Source organism: Vigna umbellata, chromosome 3, assembly GCF_029865625.1.
Source record: "Vigna umbellata cultivar VRB3 chromosome 3, Vumbellata_1.0, whole genome shotgun sequence".
Taxonomy (NCBI): domain Eukaryota; kingdom Viridiplantae; phylum Streptophyta; class Magnoliopsida; order Fabales; family Fabaceae; genus Vigna; species Vigna umbellata.
The window spans coordinates 23,605,705-23,620,310 of NC_142167.1; the positions used below are offsets into that span (position 1 = coordinate 23,605,705).

General features: G+C 35.9%; 2 pseudogenes; both read right to left on the reverse strand.

Annotated features, from left to right (window-relative positions):
• Positions 1–597: 597 nt before the first annotated feature.
• LOC148202002 (uncharacterized) lies at positions 598–2,588 on the reverse strand (annotated as a pseudogene).
• Positions 2,589–6,269: 3,681 nt separating this feature from the next.
• Positions 6,270–8,951, reverse strand: LOC124831450 (uncharacterized; annotated as a pseudogene).
• Positions 8,952–14,606: the final 5,655 nt, after the last annotated feature.

Sequence of the window (14,606 nt, forward strand, 5' to 3'; positions counted from 1 at the left end):
CACTCTTAGAGTGCCATGTGGCAATCCACTTTTGTAAAGTCTTCTCCACTCTTGAAGTAGCATGTGGCAATCCACTTTTGCAAAGTTCCTCCACTCTTAAAGTGCCATGTGACAATCCACTTTTGCAAAGTTTCTCCACTCTTAGAGTGACATATGGCAATCCACTTTAGTAAGAGTTTCTCCACTTGGAAAGTGACACATGACCACTTCCTTTTTAAGAAGTGTCTTCACTAAGAGCTTGCCATGTGGCCATCATGTCCCATGGTGGGACACACTCTTTTAAGCTAATATTACAAACCATACAATACTTGGCCCATTATACAAGGCCTAAAATTAATACTATACTATTTGACCCTTAATACAAGGTCTAAAATACGCACAATTTTACTAAGAACATGTTGATGGCTCATGATGATTAGAGCTCGGACCCACCCTTCATAGATGAATCCAACTCTTCTTAAGTATGCTTAACCATGGCTAGGGCATATGCCATCATACCCTTCCTCTTAAAAAGGATTTGTCCTCAAATCTTTAAGTTTCTTCAAAAACCCTCTTCTTCATATTGATCAACTTATGTATCAACAAAACCCTCCGGGGTCAAATAACTTTCTGCAAAAAACAAGAGATAAAGTAAGTGTTATTAGAATAATCAACCCAATTATGTAGTTTCCCTTTAAGTCCCGGCTTATCTTGTGTTGAATGCATATGCATTTGGAGTGACTTCCTTTTTTACCACCAAGTCTCATTTGGTCTTGTCTTTCCAATCTACTAAAGGAAGATGGAAAGAATACCCCTTTTGAATCTTCACACAAGCCTGTGGCCCTTAACATGAAGGCTCTTTTGTTGGGACACTCATTGGACATGTGTGTATTGCTTTGACACTCTGAACATTTGATTTTGTATATGTTAGTGTCATCTCTTTCCTTTTCTCTCTTATTTTTCATTTGTACTTGGTCTGTTTCATCTTGAGATGGTGTGAGAGGATGAAGTACAAACTTTCTATCTTTATGGTTGAAGGTTATCTCATTGGTACGACCATGATGTAGGGTTTCCTTTTCAAAAAGCCAAGGCCTTCCTAACAAGATGTGACAAACTTCCATAGGTACTATGTCACATAGCACACTATCTTCATAATTCCCTATGGAAAACTTAACCTTCACTTGTTGATTAACTATCATGTCTTCACCATCATTAAGCTATTGAAGTTTGTAAGGTTGGGGGTGAGGAAATATAGTTAAGGCTAACTTTTCAACCAACCTAGTGCTACAACAATTGCAACATGAGCCACTATCCACAATAAGAGAACACGTGTTTTCTAAAACTTGACATCTTGTATGAAAGATGTTCTCTCTTTGGGTTTGGACTTGGGGACTAGGTTGATTCTTCAAAACTCTTCTCATCATGAGGAGATCTCCCTCGCATGGGTAGGAATCTTCTCCTTCACTCTCATCCTTACTTGTGCCTTTCTCCTCCTCCTCTTCACTACTATATGAGTCAACATCCCTCAAGATTATGGTCCTTTTAGTGGGGCATTGTGATGCCATATGACCTCTACCTTGACATTTAAAACATTTAATTTTACTAGTACGAGTGTGTAATGATGTTCCCTCCCTTGATCTATCTTTTTCTTTCTCCTTCCATAGATTCCTAGAGGGTTCCTCTTCCATCACTTGCTTACCTTCCCTCCTATAGTCTTTCTTAACACTATAGTTAGAGTGGTCAATTTTCAAACCTTTTCTCAAATGTTGTTGCTCAACTTTTATGCAAATTTGTACCAAATCATTGAGATCTTGATAGGGCAACAACTCCACTTTATCTCTAATATCAAGATTAAGACCACTTAGAAATCTAGAAATGGTGGTTCCTTCTTCTTCCCTAATTCCCGCTCTCATCATGTAGAGTTCCATCTTTTGCCTATACTCTTCCACACTCATGGTTCTTTGTTGGAGCCTTTGGAGTTTATCCATAAGCTCTCTATGGTAGTAGGAAGGTATGTGTCTTCTTCTTAGAGCACTCTTTAAGTCATTCCAATATTGGACTTGAGGGGAATTGGAGAGTCTTCTTTCTCTCACTAGGGAAGTCCAACAATACATGGCATTCCCTTGAAAGCTTAGGGTGGCTAGGGAAACTTTCCTTTCCTCTATTATTTGATGACACTCAAAAAGTTGTTCTACTTTCATTTCCCAATCTAGGTATGCCTCAACATTTTCTTTCCCATGGAAATGAGGAAGGTCTATCCTAATCTCTCTTGGTGGTTGTTCACTCTCCCTTCTATACCTTCTAGGTGGAGGATGTTGGTAGAATTGTGCAGCAGTCCTACTATCTTGTTCAGGGTATGTGTTTTCTGTGGGAATTTTTGAACTCCTCCTTGAGTGACTCCTACTCCTACTTTTCTTTATCTCTTCTTGGACCTTTTCTTGTTTCTGGGCTAGAACTCTAAGCTCTTCTTCTAAGGTTTCGAGATATTGTTCTCTTTCAACTCTTTCTTTTTCTTTCAAAATGGATTCTTGTTTTTGCCAAAGTTTTAGTGATTTTAGTTCCTTGGCCATTTGTTCTAAATTTGGTTGGGCCTCTTCACCATAATCCCAAAATGTTGGCAGTTGAAGAGTCAAAGGGCAGGGAGAATGTTAGTGGGAGTGATGGGTCTTTGGCCTTGGTTGAGAAGGGAATCGAGGCCATAGACCATCTGCAGCTTCGGTTCTATTGGAACCGAGGCATATACGTTTGCGAAACGTTCAAAAATGCCACCTTAACGGAAGCATAAATGACGCGTTAGTATACCCTCTTTTTAGTAGTGCATATTTTTTCCTTTATTTTGCTGGGTAAGTGTAGTTTGTTAACTTGAAAGTTTCATCTATGATTTTAAGACACAATATTTAAGTTATTATCTATTTCAGGCAACATTGGAAGCTACTTGTGATTTACGTACTGAACAACATTGCTATGTTGTTCTGTTCATTACACAAGTCTCCTCCCAAACATCTTAAACAAGTAGTAGATTCGTAAGAACGTCAATGTTATGAACTATATTTGTTATATAAGTGTATCCTAAATCATTCATTTTTTCATTATTCAATTGTAGTACATATGATGTTGTTACGGAAATCAATTACTAATGCTAAAAAACTTGCACGGTTGGCCTTCAAGGTTTGATATTTTTGTCCATACTTTCTTATAATTGTTTTATTCCAACTATCTTTGTTAATTAATTATTATTGCCATGATATATTGTAGTGTAATAAACAAACCAACTCATATGAGTGTGATCACTATGTAATGAATTGGATGACAACAACTATTCATGCACATATATACTACACTACAAAAAATATAATTTTTTTAAAGTTATTTTTAGCGTTATCGACGGTTTTAACCCCTGAAAAATACGTTACCCGTGGTTGCAAAAACCATTAGAAAAAACAGTGTCGTTAAGTATTACCAACGATTTTGGGCTAAAATCACCGCAATTTCTCGGGGTTCTACTAAAACCGCCGCTATTTCCTGGAGTTATGAGAAACTGTCGGTATTTGTAGGGTTTTTGCTAAAACCGCCGGAAATCATCAGAGTTTTATAGAAATTATTGAAAATGACTGGGGTTTTATAAAAACCGTAAAAAATGATCGAGATTTTGTAGAAACCGTCGGAAATCACCGCAACTTTATAGAAACCACTGGAATGTACTGATGAGCATACAAGGGAGACTGGGAACCTGGCCATGCTTTTTCATATTGAAAAATAACTCCTTTGCATATTTAATTAACTTTAGAGTTCACTTTTAATCTTTAGTGTGTTGATGTGGCCCTATTAGCATAACAAAATTTAAAATCAAACAGTAAACATTTATTCTTTATAAAAATATAGTTAGGTAGTTAACTACCACGGTCATGCTGATTTTTTTTTTCTAAGAAAGCCACCATGACCATGCTTATTCAGTTGCCCCATATGGAGTAATACAATCATGTAGAGTCGCACTACTACATGAATTATCACAAAACAGACCTTTAAAAAGTACTTTTTTTTATTCTTCATAAAAGCATTAAGCCTGTTTTAATGTTCGAATTAATGTTGTTTGAATAGTAAAATAAGATTTTTAGCAGTATTTAACTTTAATTTTTAGAGTGCAATATCCAAGATTTTAGTCTATTGTTAAATTTCAACTCCTTCAATTACATTAGTTAAATTTCAATTTCTTATTCTTCAATATATACATGTACATTGTGTCACACTTTACCATTTATAAATGTGATGCTTTAAGTAAATCCTCTCTGTTAGTGGGTTTATCCATATGATAGTCCATTCCACTCTCTACAGTTATTCTTTCGGTTCCAGCAGTCAATCCAATGAAAGGAATGGGAACACCATAAGCTTTATCTTTCGTATCTTTGTTGCCTCAGTCCATTATTGGCATCTGTTCAATCAATTATGCCCATTAAAAGTTATCATTCATAAAATAATGATTATTATTTGAAGCTCTTCCAACAAAATCAAACTATAGATACTATAGAGAGGTTCTTAAGGAGAAAGATTAAATATATGTGCGACACAAGTCTTACTTCATATCTTAAAATAATGTATTTATGGTCTTTTATGATGTTTAATTTTGTTATTTCAAATTTCAACTTTAACTTACACTTAGATTGTTTCTAACAAAAAGAAATGATAGTGCATGCTGATTACCTACTACAAAAAAGAAGGGCATTACTGAAGGTCACAATCCCTCGGAAACAGCCAGAAACTGTCAGTAAAAGATCATTACCGACAGCTTATCGACGGTCAAAACACCGTCGGTAAAGCACTTGTCGCTAGCATTTACCGAGGGCTTTTGCCCCTCGGTAATTACTAAAGAGAAAAAGCCTTTGGTAATAACCGAAGGTCAAGAGCCTTCGGTAAGAACCAGGCAGAATTAAGTGATATTTGTATTTGTTATCCAACCACACAAACCTGCATAACATGTTCACATCACAGACAGACCTGAATAACATTTTCAAACCACAAACAGACCTCCATAACATACATTCCAAAATCATCCAATCATTAATGGAATAAACAACAATAGAATAACATCATTTGTATTGTTGAAATTTAAGAACTTGTATTTGTAAATGAAACATTAAACATAAAACATAAAACAATATGTTCATCTAGAAAATGTAATGTAACAAAATCATAAGGTAACATAAAAAATGTTCTAAAAACTATGTTCAATAACAAAAAAAAACTAATAATCTACATAGTCATCATCAGAATGATCTTCATCATCCTATTGCTCTATAGATGGCTGGACTGGTGTGGGCTGGACTAGTGTAGGTTAGACTGATGTGGGCTGGACTGATGTGAGCTGCTGAGGGACAGCGGGTGACGGGGAGGGTCGTGGCTGGGTCAAAGTGATAGTAGAATGGCAGCGCTCTAATAACCAGGGACTTGAAGTTTGTAAACTCGATTCTCAAGTCACTGTAATTTTCACTCAATTCATGATTTTCCTGGTCACGTTGTTGTAGTAATTGTGTCAAGTTAGTAGTAGTGGTGGAAGAAGAAGGTTGGTGCTTCAGAGTACCTCCTCTTGATGTTGTATAGTTTGCAGCAAGATTTCCTGCATCGACATTCGTCCCTTTTTCTTCCCATCAACGACATCGACCCAGCACTGTGTCCTACGGATGTCGTCGTCCTCATTAGTCGCATCATCCGGTGTAGGAGTTGACCCATGTGCGGATCTAACCTGTGAAAGTCTCGCAGAAAATTCTTCCTATTAAAAGCAATGTTAGGGAATGATACAATAACATAATGAAAAATTAATATTAGTACCATTGTTATTTGATTACATGAGTCTTCCGAGATCTTTCATCAACGAATTGATTAGTGCCCTTCCGAACATGAGTCTGTGCAAAGACCTCATCAACATGGACCACCCATCCCAAAGCTTGTGCCTGTAACATAATTTAGAGTTAAAAGTGTACATGAAATAAAAAATACATAAGTTATATATGAAAGAAACATAAAATTATTGAAAGTTTACCATACGAATGGCATGCTCATGAACCGTGATCGACCCACCAGTATGTAGGGTGCCACCCTCTTCAGAAGCTTTGTTTCTCTGGGTTGTAGCACACTTATTGCGAAACTCTGCTGAATTCCAATGAGCGAGTAAATAGTTCCAAATGTGCTCACCCAACCAGTAAGGGTGCTCCCCTGCATTGCGGGCATCCCTAAACATCTCTGACAGCCGATGAGATGCTTTCATGTGGAAATTTCTTTGTATTTGAGTTTCATGTTCAGGTTTCCATTGCATCTTCATCTGTAACAATAAACAAAACAAACATTGATTAATAAACATACTAAAATAAGAATGACAATTAGTTTAATTGGTTGTTTACCGTAAAACGCTCCCAGAATGGCTTTTTGTCATCTACATGTATTGCTCCCCAAATAGGCCATGGATTCAAATATTGTTACTTAATTAATCGTGTGATGGCCTAGGAAGGAACCTTGGATGGAATAAACCTGCATATAAAGAAATAAAAGTCATTTGAAGTAAGACAAACTTTGAACATCAACATTGTTAAAAAAGGGATTAAAGTCTTAGCCTTTACCATATGGCTCAATCCATGGTCGATCATGGAGGGGCGGGTTAACACCATCACCATCACCAGCTAAATCTGGATCAACAGATGGTGTGGCAGTCTCATAAGGCGGTATAGAAGATGAGGAAGGTATATAAGTAGGGTCAGAGGGAGAAGTAGGGGTAATAATCATGGGGGGAGGAGTGAGGGTAATAATCACAGGAGGAGGAAGAATATTTGTTATAGGGGTAAGAGGAGGGTATATTGTAGGGGTAGGAGGAGGGTGTACTACATGGGTAGGAAGAGGGTGTACAACAGGGGTAGGAGAAGGCCCCACAGATGATGAACTAGGGGCAGCAGTGATAGGTAGTGTAGCATGCACCCTAAGTACATACTTTGGTGCCTTTCGTTCCCTCTTTTTAGGCCTTGCTACTCCCTTTCCTTTATCACGACATTCTGAACCTTCTTCTATCATGACTGCATTCAAATGGTTACAAATAAAGTGAAAGAATAAAAAAGTATAAGGAAGGACAAGTACAAATTAATGTGAATGTAAAATAGTTGCATACAACTTTTAAGATGGTATTTTGCATAACTCAATTGGAATGTTTTTGAAATGATAGTTAAATTTGCTACAATAGATGTCCAACATTCAATCATCGTCATCATCATCTTCATCTTCTTCTTGTTCTTTATCATCATCATCATTATCATTATCTTCTTCTTCATCATCATATTCTTCTTCTTCTTCTTCTTCTTCTTCTTCTTCTTCTTCTTCTTCTTCTTCTCCTTCTTGTCCTCCTTGTATTGGTGCTTCTAACTCATCTCCATCACCATCAGGGTCGTGCAATGTGGTTATACGTTCAACTTCAATAATTTGTTGTGGTTGTGACATTTGGTCAAGTTGGTAGGCGACATCTTCCTCAACCTCATTTGGGTCAATGCGACCTCTAGGCTTGGTTTGTATTGCAATAGCCCAACCACGTTTGTCAATATTGCGGTGGTGGATATTGCACATAATAAACCTGTTTGACATTAGTTGGTAGAATGAAAGGATCAAACGGTCGATATCTTAATCTCAGGTGGAGTTCGACAATGTTAAACCTAGGATCCACTATAGTACCAACTCTAGAAGGATCAAACCATTCACAATAAAAAAGTACTACTCTGTTTGGAGAAGTAGTACTACTTCTACTAGTGTTGTACTCTAGCTCATATATTTTATGAATGATGTTGTAGAAATCATCATAATAACCCTCTGTACTCTAGCTCATACACACCACAATTTGTTGTTTTCTTTCCTTTAGACCACTCATGTGTATGGAATTTGTAACCATTGGTGAAGTAAGTTTGCCATTCTTTCACACATCTCATTGGCCAATTGGAAAGATGTCTTAACTCTTGAACCGTGGGAGTTAATGCCTGATTAAAAACCTACAAAGATACCAACAAAATTTCAAAGCAAGATTCAAATTAACCTCGCTCAAAACTTGGGAAAAAGTACGAACCTGATTTCTAAACCATTGAGGAAACTCTGAGTGTATTCTAGCATAAACATTTCCTTCTGCGACTTGCTCAACCACAAGAAATGAGCTGGTACGAATGAAATGAATTAGTATGAAAATTTAAGCATTGCAAAGGTAGGAGTTGGATGATGACATACTCAAGGTACGACTTAACTTCACTACTATTGATTAAAACATGGACATGAGCAGAGTTGAATTCAGCATCAGTTAACCAATGAGTAAATTCTTTGCCTGCATGACGGCCTAATTTTCCAAAAACTGACAATTTACCTTCACATAGTTCAGCTTTCCATTGCATTTCATTTCTGACATTAGTGGGGGACAACATGAAGTTTTTAAAATAATGTGAACAAAAATACGTTGTCTCTTTGTGCAAGTAAGCTGCACAAATTGATCCTTCTACTCTAGCTTTATTTTTAACTGAACGTTTGGATTCTCCCATAAACCTTTCAAAGGGATACATCCACCTGTATTGCACCGGTCCCCCAAGCCAAGCTTCATATGTAAGATGAATTGGAAGATGCTCCATTGAATCAAAGAATGCAGGAGGGAATATTCTTTCTAATTTGCAGAGAATAATTGGAATATTTTCTTCCATCTTTCTTAGGGAATTTTCCTTTAGTGTCATGCAACACAAATCTTTAAAGAAGTTACTGATTTCTATCAGTGGATTTAACACGTGCATTGGCAAACAACTGAAAGCAAGAGGGATGAAAGTCTCCATGAATACATGACAATCATGACTCTTCAACCCTTGAATAGTAACGTTCTGAACATTGGGACATCTGGACAAGTTAGAAGCATATCCATTTGGCATTCTAAGCTCCTTGATCCATCCACAAACTATTCTTGCCTCGTCTTTTGACATGGTGCAATTTGCTTTTGGTTTAAAATCGGCGTTACTTGCGCCTTCAACTCTAAGTCTTTTCGCCCATAATACAAAGGTAAATATTTTCTTGCTTTGTCATTATCTTTTGTTTTTCCAATAACATTCATAACCGTGTTGAAGACATTGTCAAAGAAATTTTTTTCTATGTGCATGACATTGAGGTTATTTCTTAGCAAGTTGTCTTTCCAATAAGGAAGATCCCAAAATATGCTTCTTTTAGTCCAATTATGCCACTCCCCAAACCCTTCTATCCTATTCTGACCACATTCAGTGACTTTTGGCAAGTCTTTCACTCTTCTCCAAATGTTTGATCCAGTCAACTTCGACGGGGGCATATCCGTTTCAACTTGCCCTTTGCAAAATGCCTTTTTGTTTCTTCTAAAGGGGTGATCAATGGCAAGAACCTCGATGGCAGTCAAACCAACTACTTTTCGACCATAACTCAATTGGAATGACTTTGTATGCTCCATGCAATGTGGACAAGCTAATTGACCATGCGTGCTCCAACCAAATAACATGCCATGAGCTGGGAAGTCGTTAATAGTCCACATCAAAGCTGCCCTCATAATGAAATTTTGCTTCCTTGAAACATCATACGTCCAAACACCATTCCATAGCTTCTTCAAATCATCAATCAAAGCTCCAATATACATCAATCAATGATTTGGGATTAGATGGACCTGGTATTATACACGTAAAAACATGTAAGGCTTTGTCATACACATCTCAGGTGGTAGATTGTATGGGGTAACTATCACGGGCCAACATGAATATGGTGATGCAGACGCCTGAATGTACGGGTAAACCCATCAGAGCATAGACCAAGTCTCACGTTACGCGGTTCACTAGCAAAGGATGGATGTTTACGATTGAAGTGCTTCCAAGCTTCACCATCAAAAGGATGACACAAAACTCCTTGAGTTTTGTTACCATCATGCCATGTCATGTGTTGTGATGTTTGCATTGAAGTAAACATTCTTTGTAATCTTGGAATTAGAGGCAAGTAGAACATGGACTTTAAGGGAATTGGTTTTTCCTCCTGCATGCATTGTATGATATCAGGTGAGCCACAAAACTTGCATTCAACCAATAATGCATCATTTTGGCCACTATCATAGTCATAGAATAACATACATCCATTAACACAACAATCAATCTTCTTGGCTTCCAATCCCAACTTTGAAACACATCTTTTGGCTTGATAATAATTCTTCGGCATAGAATTATTTGGTGGGTGTCAGATCTAACATCAATTTTTTGGTTGATAATAATGCTTGATTGGAAACGTTCCAATTAGATTTACCAGCCATTAGTCTAATGCATACTGACAATTTTGACTCAGATGAACCTTCAAATACAGGTTAATTTGCCTCTGTCAGTAAATTGTAAAACCTCTGAGTGGTTTCATTTGGACACTCTTCATCATGATTATCTTTGCTTCTTGTTCAGCATCTCAACGAAGAACATTGTCAACCATCTCTTGCATATAGGCAAATTGATCTATCTCATATGTATGTACAATTTTATTCGAACCTGATGCAAGCCAATTTTCAGCTGCAGTGAAGGTCGAAGGAACTTCTTCAGCATGAAATGTCCAAACCGTGTAATTAGGCATGAACCGTTTTTGGTATAGGTGAACTTTGACGACTTCGTCTTTCAAAATCCTTGTACATTCGAACTTGATGCATGGGCATCGAATCCCTCCATCAAGAGCATAATATTCATATTGTCAAGCCGTCTCCACAAACTCATCAACTCCGATGACAAAAGCTTCCTTCAAACCTCTCCTTCCGCTATAACAATGGTCGTACATCCATCCATGGTGGTTGGGAAAATGGGACATGTTTTGTGAGAAGCCAAACAAAGATAAACTACTTTAGACAAAACAACAACATTCCATGTGACATAAGTAATCAACCTATTACTACTTAAGTCGAACATGGAAGGCAATTTGACCACTACTGTCATAGGCATACAATAAGGGCATGCAAAGAGAACTCCTCAGTATTGAAATGCCATAGACATCCTCAAGGGCTATGTATTAAATTTGGGGGAGAGAACTTATTATTACTGAAATTCTCTTTTATAGAGTACTTCCACATATTTTGTAGGTTCTAATTGTTTACACTACTTTCACCCTTCTCTTTCTATTGAGAATGTGTGTAGTACCATACAATATATAGGAACATACAATATATACATCAACATACAATATATACATTAAGTAAAATTAGTCTACTTTAGGATATGAAGACTACATCAACATACAATATATACATTTAACAAGTTTAAACTTGTTAGGATATGAATACTACATATTCTTAGCCTAGTTTAGGTCAATTTTCGTGTTGATGTTATTATGTGCTATTTGGCAATTTATACAAGTGCTAAAAGTTGTTTTAAACTTGTTAGAACATTCAAATTGAACCCAAATTCATGTATCTGCAAAATAGCATATTCAAACCTCATTTTTTAGTGAAATTGGGAAGTAGAAGGGTGATTATGCTAAACAGTTTGGTTTTGAACCCAATTAGAGTTCAAACAAGTTTAAATTGATGAATTAAAGTTTCTGAATGTATTACCAAAGTGTTAAAATCAGTTGTGCACGAATTCACTTTTAAAACCACTACTCTTGGGTCAATTCTTTTGGTGCAGAGCTAAAAAATAGAAACTGATTTGCTAGAACCATTCCTAGGATCTAATATGTTCTACAACCATTCCTAGGATCTAATTGTGTGCTTCCTTCATTTCTACACCCTTTTTCATTGCTTTAAAGATCTTTGGCTTCCTAAGTGTCAATTTTAAAACCTATTTTAGGTGCAAAATCTGGTGTAGTTAACTAATCTGTTTGGTGATTATTTTGGCTGATTTCAAGGGTGTTGTGAAGTCCAATTGGAGCACTCAAAAGAAATTTGTTAGTGGAGTAAATCTAAGAGCAAGGTGTTGTAACTATTTTTGTTCAATCTTTTCACCATGATTGATATCTTTGTTGTGTCTTAGGCCATTTAACATCTCCTAGCTAATATTCTGTAGCTAGATCTAGTGAATTAGGACTTCCATTAGCTTTGTTTGTGTTGTCCAGTTTGATTCCAGTGTGTGTTTTCAATTCTGGTGCTAATTTTGGTTTAAAAATGCTGCATAATTGGCTACAGCAGGTGTGATTTGAAGCATCTGGTTGTTTCTGTGCATTGTGAATATTTGAACAAGTTTATTTTACCATTTCAAGCCTGTGTGCACTGTTCAAAACCATCAATTTTGAGCCTACATGCAAAATCACTTCCTAAACCATCCATTTTGCTTAAATCTGGAAGTGAACTAGTGTTTTTCGAGTGTAGTGTGATTCCTTGTTTTTTTTGTGTTTAAACACCTTTAAATTGATGATATAAAGTTGCTTGAAGCATCACTTGAGCTTTAGAAACACTGCCACTCATTTTTGGGTTTGAGAGCACACTTTTAAAGCCATTTTTATGGTGCAGTTTTCATTTTTAAGGCTGTTTGATTTTGTATATTCTTTATATTTCAATTCTGGGTTGGAAAGAGCTGGTTACATGTTTCCAAATGAATTTGTAGGATAAAAAAAGTATAATCCAATCATAAAAATCATTTGAAAACCAAGCAATCCAGCTTTGAACACTAGAAACCGAAAATCACAAAAATGTGCACTTCTTTGGGGACTTTCGTCAAACAGTTGCGTTTTTATCAAGCACCTTACTGCATTACTTTTGGCTCTTCGTTTTTTATTTTTCTTCCATGTTTAATCTGATCTAGTGCCTCTTCTAGGTTCCCTTTGTGTCCCTCTATTGATTCAAAGCTTAAAATCATTTGAAATCCACTTGTTTGGCCTCCAAATTTTGCCACAAAGTCTGTTACCCAAAATTCAAATCTGGTGCAATGCAGATTTTTGCTGTGATTGGTTTAGTATGTGGCAGGGTGCTATGACATTTTTTAGTGAGGCTTCCAAGTCCAGAATCCTTGTTAAAAGAGGGTAGCATACTAGAAAGTGGAAGAGTTGCTGAATTGGACAAAGAGGTAGCTCTAAAAGTATCAATTTGGCTTCCTTTTCATCAGCATTTCACCAACTTGGCACCACCTTTTCCATTGTCTAATTTAGGTGAATTGCCACTTTCTCACCCTTTTAGCAAACTTTTTTAGGTTCTAACAACTCAAACTTTGAGTTTTACCTAATTCTTTGCTTTTGACTAGTTTCCTAGGTTCATTTCACTATATTAGACTTGTTAGGATGTTAACATTATTTAAAATGAATCTACATTAGGTGAATTGACAATTTCTCACCTTATAAGTACACTTTTTAGAATCTAAATACTCAAACTTTGAGTTTTAGGTTATTCTTTGTTTTTCACCACTTCACCAACTTTATTTGATAAATTGAAACATGTTAAAACTCAAAATTAACTCAAAACCAAACTGCTACTCAAAATCAGCTTTCTACTTCCCAAAATTGACTCAAAATTGGTGGTTTTGGAAGTGATTTTGTGCCTAAGGCATTCTGACACTTTGGTAATCATTTCAACAGTTTTAATTCAACAAAATACATTTGCTTGAACTTTAATTAGGCACAAATCAGAACTACAACTCAGATTCACTTTGCAAGTTCCAAAAATGGTTGAAATATGATGGTTTGACATACTAAATTGCATACAGGTCATTCTAACTTCATATCATTGGTTCTAACAGCTTTAATACATCAATTTGGACTTTTTTAAACTTCCAAACATCACAGAATCACAATAGAACAAATAATGACCTGTAATGACTCAATTAGGTACATTTTACTACACTTTTCAAGGTTTTAAGTAGTGTGATTTTCAGTTTTAGGGAATTCTTTGCTTTTGACCACTTTCCTAGCATCATTTCACTACTTTAGACTTGTTAGGATGTTAACATTACTTAAAATTACTCTACTTTAGGTGTATTGGCAATTTGTCACCGTTTAAGTGAACTTTTTAGGTTGAAACTACTCAAACTTTGAGTTTTAGGTACTTGTTTGCTTTTGAGTAGTTTCCTACCTTCACTTGACTACTTTAGACTTATTATGATATTAACATTAGTTAAAAATACTTTACTTTAGGTGAATTGCCAATTTCTCACCTTTTTAGTAGACTTTTTTAGGTTCTAACTACTCAAAATTTTAGTTTTAGGTACTTGTTTGCTTTTGAGTAGTTTCCTAGTGTCATTTCACTACTTTAAACTTGTTAGGATATTAACATTAGTTATTGTTAGTCTACTTTAGGTGAATTGCCTTTTTCTCACCCTTTTAGTAGACTTTTTTAGGTTCTACATACTCAAACTTTGAAGTTCAGGTAATTCTTTACTTTTGATAAATTTCCTAGCTTCATTCTACTAGTTTAGACTTGTTAGGATGTTAAATATAGTACTCTTTTTAGGTTTTAGGTAGGCAAATTTTGAGATTTTGCTACTTGATCTAATTTGACATCTCTCTTAGCTTCATTTAAGTACTTTAAACTTGTTAGGATAAGAACATTATACTTTCTTTGGTTATATTAGGTTAATTTCGAAATTGTCACCTATTTAGAACACTTTTTATGTTTTAAGTACTTCAATTTTGAGACTTCACAATTGAAGTCCAAACTCATATGTTGAACTTTGACTTTA